General features: G+C 37.8%; 1 protein-coding gene across 3 annotated transcripts in view; it reads right to left on the bottom strand.

Moving 5' to 3' along the window:
- PPIP5K1 (diphosphoinositol pentakisphosphate kinase 1) overlaps positions 1-13,299 on the bottom strand; it is a 488,970-nt gene that overhangs the window by 135,712 nt on the left and 339,959 nt on the right. The window lies entirely within an intron of this gene.

Genomic DNA, 13,299 nt, shown 5'->3' with positions numbered 1-13,299 from the left:
GAAGTCTGCTTCCCAATTCTCCACACCTAGAATGTGAATTGCTGAAATCATGTAATGATGGTGTCCTGCTCAAGTAAGAATGCGGGCTACCACTTTCATTGCCAATGTGCTTTGAGTAGCGCCTTGGTGACTGATGTATGCCATTGCTGAGACATTGACTGGCTGAAAACCTCAGGAAAGACTCCTTTCTTAAAAAAGAGCCAACCTTGGAGAGCCTTGAAGATTGCAAGAAGTTGATTTTTAACCTCGCTTCCTGAGGATACCAAACTACCTGCTCTTTTTGAGAACCTCATACTGCGTCCCAACCCAGCAGGCTGGCATTTGTAGTAATTACTACCCAATTTGGATGGAGAAATGAGGCTTCCTGAATAAATGATTGGTGAGTTTGCCACCAAGTCTGAGAGGGTTGTTGTAATCTCCAGTGCACTGCTGCTACATTTTAAGCTGCAAAGAACATAAGTGGAATCAGGCAAAAGGTACAGCATCTATAGCTGCTACCATGAGACCAACTCCTTCAATGCATTGAAGCAGTATAGGAAGAAAAGTTTGTTAGCAAAGAGCAAAGGGCTTCTGCAATTTGAATCCGCAATCTGTGAAAAAGTATCATTGTTACAAACTCTATGATTAAGCCCAGAAAGGCAACTCTGGTTTGTGGTAGTAGAGAGCTTTTCGGCAAGTTGATTTTCCAACCATGGGAATGAAGAAATTGAAGAACTGTGTTTGTATGTTTCTTACCCATATGAAAAGGAGCATCCTGTACTAGAATGTCATCTAGGTAAGGAGCTACTGCCATGCCCTGAGCTCTCACTACAGACAAAAGAGTTTTAAGAACCCTTGAAAAGATTCTTGGTGCTGTTGCCAGACGAAATGGGAGCAGCACACATTGGTAATTTCTAAAATATATAGAAAAACAATTGCAACAAAATGGCATAGTACAGTCCGTGAATAGGGGTTGTGTAGGCTGGAATCTCCCCAGTCATCCAGTGACACACTAGCTGCCTTTCATAACTTGATCCTTTGGTGGAACTCAGAGGCCTGATGATGTCTGTTTTGAAATTTTTTTAATAAAGGTTTTTACTTTTCACATCCTGCTGAGCCATTCTTTGCATGATTTTACCCATCACCCCAGTGGAGTATCCAGTTTACCTGGGATTATCTGTCTACTGAAAGACTAAGAGGTTCCAGCCTGCACAATTAGCACTTTAAAGTGCATTCTGTTTGTACCCACACTACATTAATATTAATTATCACTCTTCACAGACTTTACTAGTCCATTTTGGTACCCTTGTTTTCTCCAAGTATTAGAAATTTCATCAGAAAGTTGGACCAAGACCTTGTCCAAGGAGCAGCCTGGGCAGAAGAAAGACAGTCAATTGTGATCACCCTTTAATCTTTATACTTTGGACTTTTTTACTGTATTGTATTGATTTAGATATAATCTTAGAATAATTCCTTTTCATAATTTTATTTTGGGTGCACCTAGCTTGTGTTTTTTGTTAACACATTGGTAATGCCTGTTTAAAAAGGCAAAACTAAGGAATTTTGTATGATCCCTATAAATATGGATATGCAAACAGGCATCTTTCAAGTCTATGGCAGACAGAAATTGACCTTCCTGCACTCAAGTAATATAAAGAGAAAAAACTCCATTTTGAAAAGTTGGAACTTTCTGAAATTTGTTCAGAGTGTTGAGATCCAAGACCGGCCTGCAAAACTTGTCTCTTTAAACAATGAAAAGGTTTGAATAGAACACCTGATTCAGTTTCTCCAAGGGGAACCAGATTAATTACTCCCATGGCTTCGTTGTTTGTTAAGCATGCCAAGAAAGTTCTGAATTTAAATAATATTTTGGAATGTGAGAAAAGAGGAATCTTCCTTGAAGATGGCTAGACCAAAAGAATTCGCTGGACCCCAGGGAAATTATGTTAAGTACCCAAGGATCTTGAATGGATTTTTCTCAAACCTACTGGAAAAGGTTCAGTCTGCCACTCACCAGAACTGAGTCACATCTTGCTGCTAATTTGGAGGAAGGGAAAGGCTTTTTTGGTATGCTTGAACTTAGGCCAAAAGGAAACTAGGTTTCCACATGGGCTTGGAGGTGTCTGGCTTTTGAGACAATGAAGGGGATCTTTGTGTCTTGGAATGAAAGGTTCTACTAGCCAGAACAGTTATAGCAGCACTCTCTGCATTAATGCAAGTCATTTAAACAGCTGCATCACAAATTAAACTGATTGCAGTCTTGACCAACCTCAAGCGATCTTTAATTTCATCAAGTGAAGCTGCTTGAGAAATAATGTGAGAGATGTTGTCACCCCACCATACTGCAGTAGCTGCAGATATGCAGGCTACACTAACAGCTGGATGAAACATATAGCCTGCCAGTTGGAATGATCTCCTGAGGAAACCTTAAAATTTTCTTTCCATTGGAACCTTCAAAGAGGTACTGTGCTCTAAAGAAATGGCAGTCCGCCAACCCAAATTAGAAATAGCATGTTGATCCTTGGAACAGCATCAAAACCTCCAAGTTTTTACAAATTGTTTATCTGCAGGTGGAGGGTCCTTAATCTCCAAGGCAAGTAAAAACTTACTGCAATAGTGCAAATATGTGCTCAAATTAGAAATTAAAGGACACATCTTCTGATACTTTGTCAGAAAGGGGGTCTTAGGTTTCTGAATAATTGTCCTCAGCTGAGGAGGATACTAAATCAACTGTAGGGTACAGGGTACCTAGATGGGTTGTTCCTTAGGGATGTCCAATATGTGCCCATGACAATTGAAGGGTTCCCTTCTGCCCTTTGCATGTGCTTGCATTTAACTGGTGGAGGTATGTAAGCAGTCAGTTGTGAAATTGCAGAGTGAATGTACTATTGTAGTTAAGAGGCAGCTCCGTAGAATTGTCTTGGGGATAACCCTGGTGGGTAACAAATCCCTGAGTACTCTGCTGCAAATGTAACACTGCATGACCATGTCTAGCAACAGACCAAAACTGAGCACATTTATATGTATGATTGCACACAACTGAGTTTTCATGAGATATTATCCTGTCTTTGATACATTGATATGTTTTGTAGCAATGTTACTCAAATGTATATGTACCAGTGATTGACACTCCCTGATTGGTTTGTGACCTCCCACCCAGTCAGGTGTGTCCAATTGTAATTAGAGTTGATGATTTGTTTGGGTTTATATAGCAGGGCTTTATTTGTATTTGTATAAGCTTGATGAAGAGAGATTTGGAGAGAGATTTACAGAGCAGTATTACCCACACTGTTGGTGTACCACTGGAGGCCAGTCTGTTGGGTGACTGTATGATTCCAGCCTGCTCTATTTGCACCACACATTATAGGTGCAACACCAAATGTGAGTGTATCTTGATATTTGTATTGTTTCCATCATACTAATGCCAATACTAGGCTATGTGGCGCCCCTGTTTATGTTTGACATCCACAGATTGCTTACTTTGGGGATTTGGACCTGATATCCCTTCACAGAGAGCTGCCTGAGCCTGGACATATCACTCTATAGAATCTCCCACACTAAAAAGGAGTGTTGACACCTGATTATATGTTTTTTTCTTGTCAAATTTTTTTGCTATCTGTTTTTTGTTATTCTTTATATGTATTTTAGCACATATTTATGTATGCAGTTTTTTTTAGCTTATGTCTAAAGTCAATTAGACACTAATATATATCTCTAGTTGATTCAGGGCACCTCCTATATCTAGCTTCATTATCCTTTAAATTTATTAGAACATAAACTAACCTTGCTGAATAGTTTTCATCTTGAAAGATGGAACCCTTACAAACTAGTTCAGAGCTTTCAGATCCAGAACTGGTCTGAAAGTACCTTCCTTATTTGGAACAATTAAGAGATTTGCGAAAAAATTATCCAAAAAAGTTCCAGCAAGTAACAAGAGTGTTAATTGAATAAAAACACGTTTTATTAGGACATGATAAAAAGAGTACAAAAAGGCAGACAAACGAAAGGGAGTATCAAAAATAAGTCTGACCGGTTTCAGCCAAACTGGCTGTAGTCATAGACATGTCTCACCTATGCAGGTGCAATCTATTTAAAACCCTTAACCCCTCCCAAGGGAGGTATAAAAGCAAATGTCTCCCAAAGTTAACCCTTTGAAAAGAACAGAGATTAATTACATATAAATAAATAAATAAATAGCAAATACAAACTGTATAATGATAATATGCATCTCTTAAAGTAGATAATAGATTATTGTAGCTATTACTGATGAATGCAATAGACTAAAATAGTAAGAGAATGGATAACCTAGTATAAATAGAATATATATATATATATATATATATATATATATACACATGTGTAAATAATAAAATCCAGACCTATATATATACAATAGTAAACATCACAATGTTATAAGGCTAAATACAATGACCATTCTCTATAATATCAAATGATATGAGGATAGATCGCAAAAAACTCGAAACACTACAGGGTATTAAGGTATATAAGTGTATATTCCTGATTTTGTTTGTATTTTGCATAAACACCTCTATAATGGTGGAATCTGTATATTTGACATATAGCTAGCATAAGGCATATTCTAAGTGATAGTAATAACAATGATTAGAATATTGCAGATAACCCGTAAGGGGTGAGCAAATCAGCAAGGAACTAAATAACAAGCCTAAGTAAGGACCGATAAAATATATATCAAGGAGCTAGTTAAGGCCCTAGTCTGAAAGATTAATACTGATGCTGGAAAAGTGTACATATGTGTAAACATATGAATAAACAGAAATTAGTTCATAAGCTACGCACCACTTGTAATCAGTATTGTAGGACAATTAAGTGCTGCCAATAGTTGATGATATCAAATTCAGAGTTGAATCCCCTAGGCAGCAGGCAACCGAGTTTATGGATCCAGTAGATCTCTTGGCGACACAGTATGCGGAATTTATCGCCTCCCCTGGGGGGTCTGACTACTTGCTCGATTGCCTGCCACCCGAAGGTCCACAAGAGTCTTCAAAATGTACAGGGCAGACCTATTGTGGCAGGGATTGGCTCATTACTAGAGCCACTGTCTAAATGGGTCGATAATTTTCTTCAACCACTGGTACATAGACTACCAAGTTATGTGCGAGATACAGCTCACGCCTTATCCAAACTTGAACAGATCAGATGGGAGCCAAATTATAGCTGGATTACCATCGACGTGGTGGCATTGTATTCCAGCATTCCCCACGAATTTGGACTCCGAGCTGTCGAATTCTTTTTGGATATGTGCGTAGACCTGGACCCCCATCACAAGGAATTTGTGCTGAGAGATATTAAGTTCCTGCTCCAACATAACTTCTTCAAATTTTCAGACACTTTCTACCTCCAGAGACGTGGGACCGCAATGGGGGCTAAATTTGCCCCCTCCTATGCCAACCTCTTTATGGGGTGGTGGGAGCGGTCCCACGTCTATGGAGGTGGAAATATTTTTTCTGGTTCCATCAAGAAATATCTGCGGTTCATAGATGATCTTCTGATCATCTGGTCATCAGGTGAGAAACAAGCCCAGGAATTGGTGGATCAGTTGAATTCCAACGCAGTGGGCCTAAAATTCACCTACCAATGGCATAATAGGACTATGAACTATCTAGATGTAACACTGACGGGCGATGTCGATACCCACAGAATTAAAAGTCAGTACATGTGTATTAAACGTAATTGTTCCCGGCGAGAATACTGCTATAGAGAATGTGAGGACCTTAAAAAACGTCTACTCGAAAGAGATTATCCAGCAAAGGTTATTAGGAGAGCACGATATGAGGTCGACCAGATGGATCGGTCTAGGCTGTTTCACAGGACTAATAGTCCTGGCACTGAAACATCTAAAACATCCAGAGCACGTAATGTACCCACTCTCATAACCGCTTATTCTAAACAATACCACCAAGTCTTTAACATAGTCAGGAAGAATATTCCCATCCTGCGAGGGGACAAATCCCTACGCGAAGTGATAAAAGATGGCTGTAGGTTTGTATACCGGAGGAACTTGACCTTGGGGAACTTGCTGTCTCCTAGTTTACTTAAGGAAGAAACCAGCAGGCTACACTTTAAGGGTACCTTCAGGTGTGGAAAGAGGTCCTGCGGTTCATGCGACCACTTCAAAGTTGCTGCCCACTTCACTTCAGCTACTGGGGCCGAAACTTTCGAGACCAAGGGCTGTGTGAAGTGTGGCAGTAAATTCGTGGTATATCTCATAGAGTGCACATCGTGTCATCGGCAGTACGTAGGAAGAACCACCAGAGAGGTAGGGACACGCATCAAAGAGCACTTAGCTCATATCTCTCATGACAGAGCGGTCTCAGCCCTGTGCAAACACTTCCTGGATGTCCACCATGGTCAAGTTGGGTCCTATAGGTGGCAGGCAATCGAGCAAGTAGTCAGACCCCCATGGGAGGCGATAAATTCCGCATACTGTGTCACCAAGAGATCTACTGGATCCATAAACTCGGATGCCTGCTACCTAGGGGATTCAACTCCGATTTTGATATCATCAACTATTGGCAGCACTAAATTGTCCTACAATACAGATTACAAGTGGTGCGTAGCTTATGAACTAATTTCTGTTTATTCATATGTTTACACATATGTACACTTTTCCAGCATCAGTATTAATCTTTCAGACTAGGGCCTTAACTAGCTCCTTGATATTGATTCATTTTTATCGGTCCTTACTTAGGCTTGTTATTTAGTTCCTTGCTGATTTGCTCACCCGTTACGGGTTATCTGCAATATTCTAATCATTGTGATTACTATCACTTAGAATATCCCTTATGCTAACTATATGTCAATATGTCAAATATACAGATTCCACCATTATAGAGGTGTTTATGCAAAATACAAACACAATCAGGAATATACACTTACATACCTTAATACCCTGTAGTGTTTTGAGTTTTTTGCGATCTATCCTCATATCATTTGATATTATAGAGAATGGTCATTGTATTTAGCCTTATAACATTGTGATGTTTACTATTGTATATATATATATATATATATATATATATATATATATATATATATATATATATATATATATATATATAGGTCTGGATTTTATTATTTACACATGTATATATATATATATATATATATTTTTTTTTTTTCTATTTATACTAGGCTATCCATTCTCTTACTATTTTAGTCTATTGCATTCATCAGTAATAGCTACAATAATCTATTATCTACTTGAAGAGATGCATATTATCATTATACAGTTTGTATTTGCTATTTATTTATATGTAATTAATCTCTGTTCTTTTCAAAGGGTTAACGTTGGGAGACATTTGCTTTTATACCTCCCTTGGGAGGGGTTAAGGGTTTTAAATAGATTGCACCTGCATAGGTGAGACATGTCTATGACTACAGCCAGTTTGGCTGAAACCAGTCAGACTTATTTTTGATACTCCTTTTCGTTTGTCAGGAGTCTGCCTTTTTGTACTCTTTTTATCATGTCCTAATAAAACTTGTTTTTATTCAATTAACACTCTTGTTACTTGCTGGAACTTTTTTGGATAATTTTTTTCGCTAATCTATATGGAGTACTGGGACTCCATTCCTATATTACCGTTCATAGCAAGTCTGGACCGCCTTGCCGGGTGACGTCACGACCGGAAGAGGAGTCGAGTGGCGTGCCACGAGAGTGGAGACCAGCCGAGCAGAGTTGGAGCCAGAAATACAGCGCTAGAGATTACAGCTGGAGCACTTACAGACACAGTCTAACGGAGCACGAAGACCGGGTAGTGAACAGCAGATGAGTATTACTGTTTTTGGCTTGGGGCACATTGCATCTTATTACTTAGGGTCGCTACCACTGTATGTGGACCCAGTTATTTTGCATATCACTTTCCCAGCCAATCGGAACCTGGTTTTCCCTAACATCTGTTACACACCCTACTATAAGGATTATACATACCTGCTATGAAAGACTAATTTGCTTGCTACACATGCTTCCTTTGCCTGTCTCTATACTAACAGCAATGAATAGCGTTTGAGCGACTGGTCTGAATGAGGATCATATGCTCTGCATTCCCCTTGCTAGATTGCATATACTATGGAACTGTGGTTTGAATGATTCATCACGCCTATATGCATTTATAAGCGTCTATATATGCGGGACTTGGCTTTTCATGATATCTGCAGCCTGATATTACTCACTCATTTACCACCGTTATATGCTTCATTGCCTATCTTTATATTTTGCTACATTGTGCTGTGACTCTAACATACAATGTGAATGCTCTCAATGTGGCATATGAGAAGTGGTGATATCAACACCCAAGAGTCTAACTCACTCTGCATGTTGCAATAGTAACGGCTAGGTCTCCACCCACGCCTGCTTTATCTTGCCTGCATCATTTGTTTGTTCTCTGTTCTACTAATGAAGAGATTTGAATAAAATCCCATCCCCTGTTGCTATAATGGAATTAGGAACAATCTCTCCCATAGCTTCCATATCTGAGCCAGACTAGAAAAAAAGCTTGAGCTTTTACATGATTCCTAGGAACATTGAATATAAAAAAAAAAGTTCCTCTGGGAGGCCTTGTTCTGAATCTTATTTGATATCCCTGAGAAACCAAATTTACAACCCAGGGGATCAGGAACAGACTAAAACCAAGTTCCTAAACAAGGTTTAATCTGCCCCGTACCAGAACTTCTGGATTGGGGGCCACATCTTCATGCAGTCTTGGTAGTAGGGATAGATTTCTTACCCTGGTTTGATTTGTCCAAGTTAGCAGTAGGTCTCCAGACTGAACCAGAGGTACCATGTTTCTGAAGAGAGTCAACCTTTTGTTCCTTATTCTGACAAAAGGAACAAAAACTATTAGAAGCTTTAGATTTCTCTATATACTTCTTGTCCTGATGAAGAAAAGCCCCTTTACCTCCAGTAAAAGTAGATATTATAGAATCTAAATCAGAACCAAACAACTTCTTTCCCTGAAAGGAAAGCGATGATAATCGGAATTTTGACACCATATTAGCAGACCAGGATTTAAGCCATAAGGCTCTCCTAGCAAGAACAGCCAACAATACTTTTGACATTAATCTTCATAATATCAAATATAGCATCACAAATGAAAGAATTGACACTCTTGAGTAAACCCAAAAGATGTGCACTAGCAGAATCATCAGAATACTGTTCTGAAAGACTAGACCACAAGTAAGTAGAAGCAGCAGGCACATCGGCAATAGAAATAGCTGGCCTGAGCAAGTACCCTGCTTGTAAAAACGCCCTTCTATGAAAAAACTCTAATTTTCTATTTAAAGGAACTTTAAAAGAAGTACTTTCTTCAAAAGGAATAGTAGTATGTTTAGCCAGATTGGAAATGGCCCCATCAACCTTGGGAACTGCTTCCCACAAATCAATATCAGCAGCAGGTAAAGGATTTACCTTTTTAAACCTTGCAGAAGGAGAAAATGCATTACCAGGCTTATCATCAGAAACTTTAGGCTCTTTAACTCCTAAAGTAATTAAGACCTTCTTTAAAAGAGAATGAATATGTTCAACTTTAAACAAAAAAAGAGGAAATATCAGGTTCAACATCAGTTGAAGATTCCACGTCACCAGAGGAAATGTCAAAATCTGAAGACATAACAGTATCCCTGGTTTTAAAGCACTTAGAACTTGGTAGAAAGGTAAAATCTGAACTGACCTTTTACTCTTGGTTGAAGGCGGGAGAGCAGCCAGTGCCTCAGAAACTGCAGCCTTCACAACATTTTTCACAGTACATAAAACAATTTCAGTATTTTCCTGTAATAAACAAACAGAAGGTGCATTAATACCCAAAGAAAAAGCATAAGATTGGTCAGAATGCATTAATAATTCTAAACATGAACCACATAAATGAGCTGGAGAAGGCTCCTCGGTTTTTTGGGAATCTTTGCCTCCTTCTAGTGGTAGAGAAGTGTAATACCCAGGGGTAATGGATCATGGAATTTCAACACCTGTATGAAAGAAAGGAAGTAAAAAAAAAAAAAAAAACTTCTAAAAATGAGCTCCCAGATTCAGAAAGAGATCTTGATCATCGGAAATCCTGCTGAGAACGAGCACAAGAGCTCTGGTATGCTAAAGCATGCACCGGTATATTTAAAAAAAAAAAAAAAAACCACAGTTTTACAGCAAATGTGTAAAAGTGCCTAAAAACAGCATGTAGTATTATCTGGTATGTACAACTATATGAATCATGTGTACATGTTTATGTTAAAAGTCTGTGCGCTATCTGAGAGCAAGTACTTACTTACTTGTCAGAACTCACTCTACCTTGTTTACCAAGTTGAAGGATACCTGCTTCCAGTAAAAGAGCCCATCTCGTGTAGTATGCACTGACACAGGATCTGGATCAGGACTACATAGATAAGTAGAAGGCTGAATCCCAGTGACATTTGGGGCAGGCTACTGATAAACTACCAGAAGGAGATTCACCCTCACTGCCAGATGCACTCCTGTACACCCCTCTGTCTATTCCCGGCTCTCTGAGGGGGGATAATAGGTCTCATATTGGTCTGAGAATCACTTTCAATGGATGTGTAAATCAGCACTTCAGGTGTCCCCATCTCTCCTTGCTATAGGCAAAATAATTGACTAAGAAATCATGGGAAAGTAAAAGGGACTAAAGCTTTGTTGTGTGGGGTGTTTTATGGATAAAAATGAATTCTTTCCTAAGTTTTTTTCTGGGGTTCTTTGAATGTTTAACTCAAATCTGCATAGTGCTGAATTTTCTTTAATCTGTTATTTATTCAATATATAATCTTTTTTTTTTTTTTAACTAGCTTGGGTAAGCCACCTGAACTATTTTGCTTTTGCAATGATTAAGGATTGAATATCCGAAACGTCGTTTTGTTTCTATGCTGGTGACCAATTTGTGAAATAAAGGTCTTTTACCAAAGAAGTGCTGCTGAATTTCGTCTTTTCTAGTATTGTAGGACTTTGCAGCGTCCTGGATACAGCGTGCACTTACACAGGAAGGTGCTGTACTCTTATTTTGTTTATAAGCCACCTTACCATCAAGGTGGTATAGTTAAGTGAAAAACATTCTAGCAGACTTTCAAGTTTGTGGCCTATATCAAGGACCATTGTACAATTTCGATTGGTGAATATGCACCACGTGTGCTCTTGCCTGCCAGTCAAGGCTGTGCACTGTGTGTACAAATCAATCAGTTGCTGCATATGTTCACAGATTTGTACTGTGTGGGTTTATATGCTTCCTTACTACCCATTATCTTCAAAGCTACATTTTTCTTGGCCTACAAGTCAGTAAAGTTAATAATTTTACTGTGGGCTTTTCAGCATATACACTGAAAATTCTTCAAAAACTGCTTGTTGCATCTTGCATATATATACTTTTATATTACTATCTCAAAGTGTCTAATGTCCCTTTAGCACTGAAAAGACAGTTAGTTACACAAACTCCCCCACATTTTCACTATAGAAGAACATCTCCACCCATGGCCCTAGTCTTTTTTTGTACAGAAGGGCAGAATGATGAAGGACAGATTAGCTCTCCCTTGTGTGTACCCTCCTTTTCCATTTCTCCCTTTTAGTTGTTCAGTAGATCTAATTTCCTTGGGTCTGTGATTTACAGTCATGCAAAGGTGTTTATTTTAAAACTTGGAACTTGATTTTTCTTAGTTACATTTACAGTTCAGACAATCTGAGTTGGTATTCATTTGGCATCCTTGCATTTGCTCAGTTTAGAAGTGTCTATAGGGAGTTCATGAAACTTTCAAGTTCTCCTTTTGTGTATCAAGTTAATAATATATATATATATATTTAAAATGTATCCACCTGTAAATGTGTTCTTTTGTGTGCCACCACTTGCTAGTATTTTATGTTGCTTGTTTTTTTAATTCTGTATACTTAAATATTTCCTTCAAATAATATTGCTACTGCATTTTATTTGCGCACACTCCAGAAGTCTTGTTTTTCCATTTCCATACTATATCTACCCCTAGCAAACATTCTCCTTTCTGGCTTTATTTTTTAAGGGGATATTAAACCTAAAAATGCTATTTTAGTGATACAGAGTATGTACTTTTTTTTAAAAAAGTTTCCAATTTACTTTTATTATCAAATTTGCTTTGTTCCCATGATATTCTTTCTGGAAGAGATACCCAAGTAGGCATCTGGAGCTCTACACGGCAGGAAAAAGTACTGCCATCTAGTGCTCTTGCAAATTAATAACATTCTTGCAAAACTGCTGCCATATAGTGCTCCAGAAATGGGCCGGCTCCTGAGCTTAAGTGCCTACTTTTCAACAAAAGATACCAAGAGAACAAAGAAAAAGAAAATAGAAAGTGGTTTAAAATCAAATGTTTTGAATCATGAAATAATTTTTGGGTTTCATACCCCTTTAAGTTTCAGAACCGTTCTCTTTTTTTTATTTCAAATCCATTTATTAATGCTATATCTTTAGCTATTATTTATATTTAAAGATTATTATTTATTTAACAATTATTATTTTAACTATTGGCATATTTTTGTAAGCTTTTAAAATAAAATTAAAATAGATATACATTTCTTTTTTATAAGAACTTTTTTGCTTTCCTTGGAAACTGCTCAGCTATAGTTTTATTCATCTGGCTTATTCAGCAATTGTATCTTATATATGAATTTATGTTCCCTTTGCATAGTAGGAGTTATTTTTGGATCTACATTTTGTGAGTTTATTTTTGCAGCTCTCTGTGCGGATGTTCTCTATTTTTTAATTTTGTACTAAGAATTTGTTTTTCATCATGGAAGGTATATTTTTTTATTTACATTTTGCCTGTTTTATTTGATCATTTTATCCGGTAATGTGTTTGTTTCATTTGGTATGGTTCTCATCTACAATAGTGAGGTTGGTGAGTAGGCGCTGATTTGTTTACATTTTTCAGTACTTGGTGTGTGTGGATAGATGATAGACAGATAGATGATAGATAGAAAAAGTGGTCATCCAACTACACAATGGCCTACAATTAATAAAATGGAGCAGAAGGCAAGATAACAGATTAATTGATTTTTCATAACTTCCCCTTCCAGACTCACTAAAATGCTGGGGGGTTTTGCCATTCAGTGAGTTAACCCCTTAGTGACCAGACCACTTTTCAATTTGTTGACCATCTGGGACCAAGGCTATTTTTGCATTTCTGCGATGTTTGTGTTTAACTGTAATTTTCCTCTTACTCATTTACTGTACCCACACATATTATATACCGTTTTTCTCGCCATTAAATGGACTTTCTAAAGATATGATTATTTTCATCATATCTTATAATTTACTATAAAAA

The sequence above is a fragment of the Bombina bombina genome, chromosome 6 (assembly GCF_027579735.1).
Source record: "Bombina bombina isolate aBomBom1 chromosome 6, aBomBom1.pri, whole genome shotgun sequence".
In the NCBI taxonomy this organism is placed as follows: Eukaryota; Metazoa; Chordata; class Amphibia; order Anura; family Bombinatoridae; genus Bombina; species Bombina bombina.
This window is presented reverse-complemented; position numbering and strand designations above follow the sequence as displayed.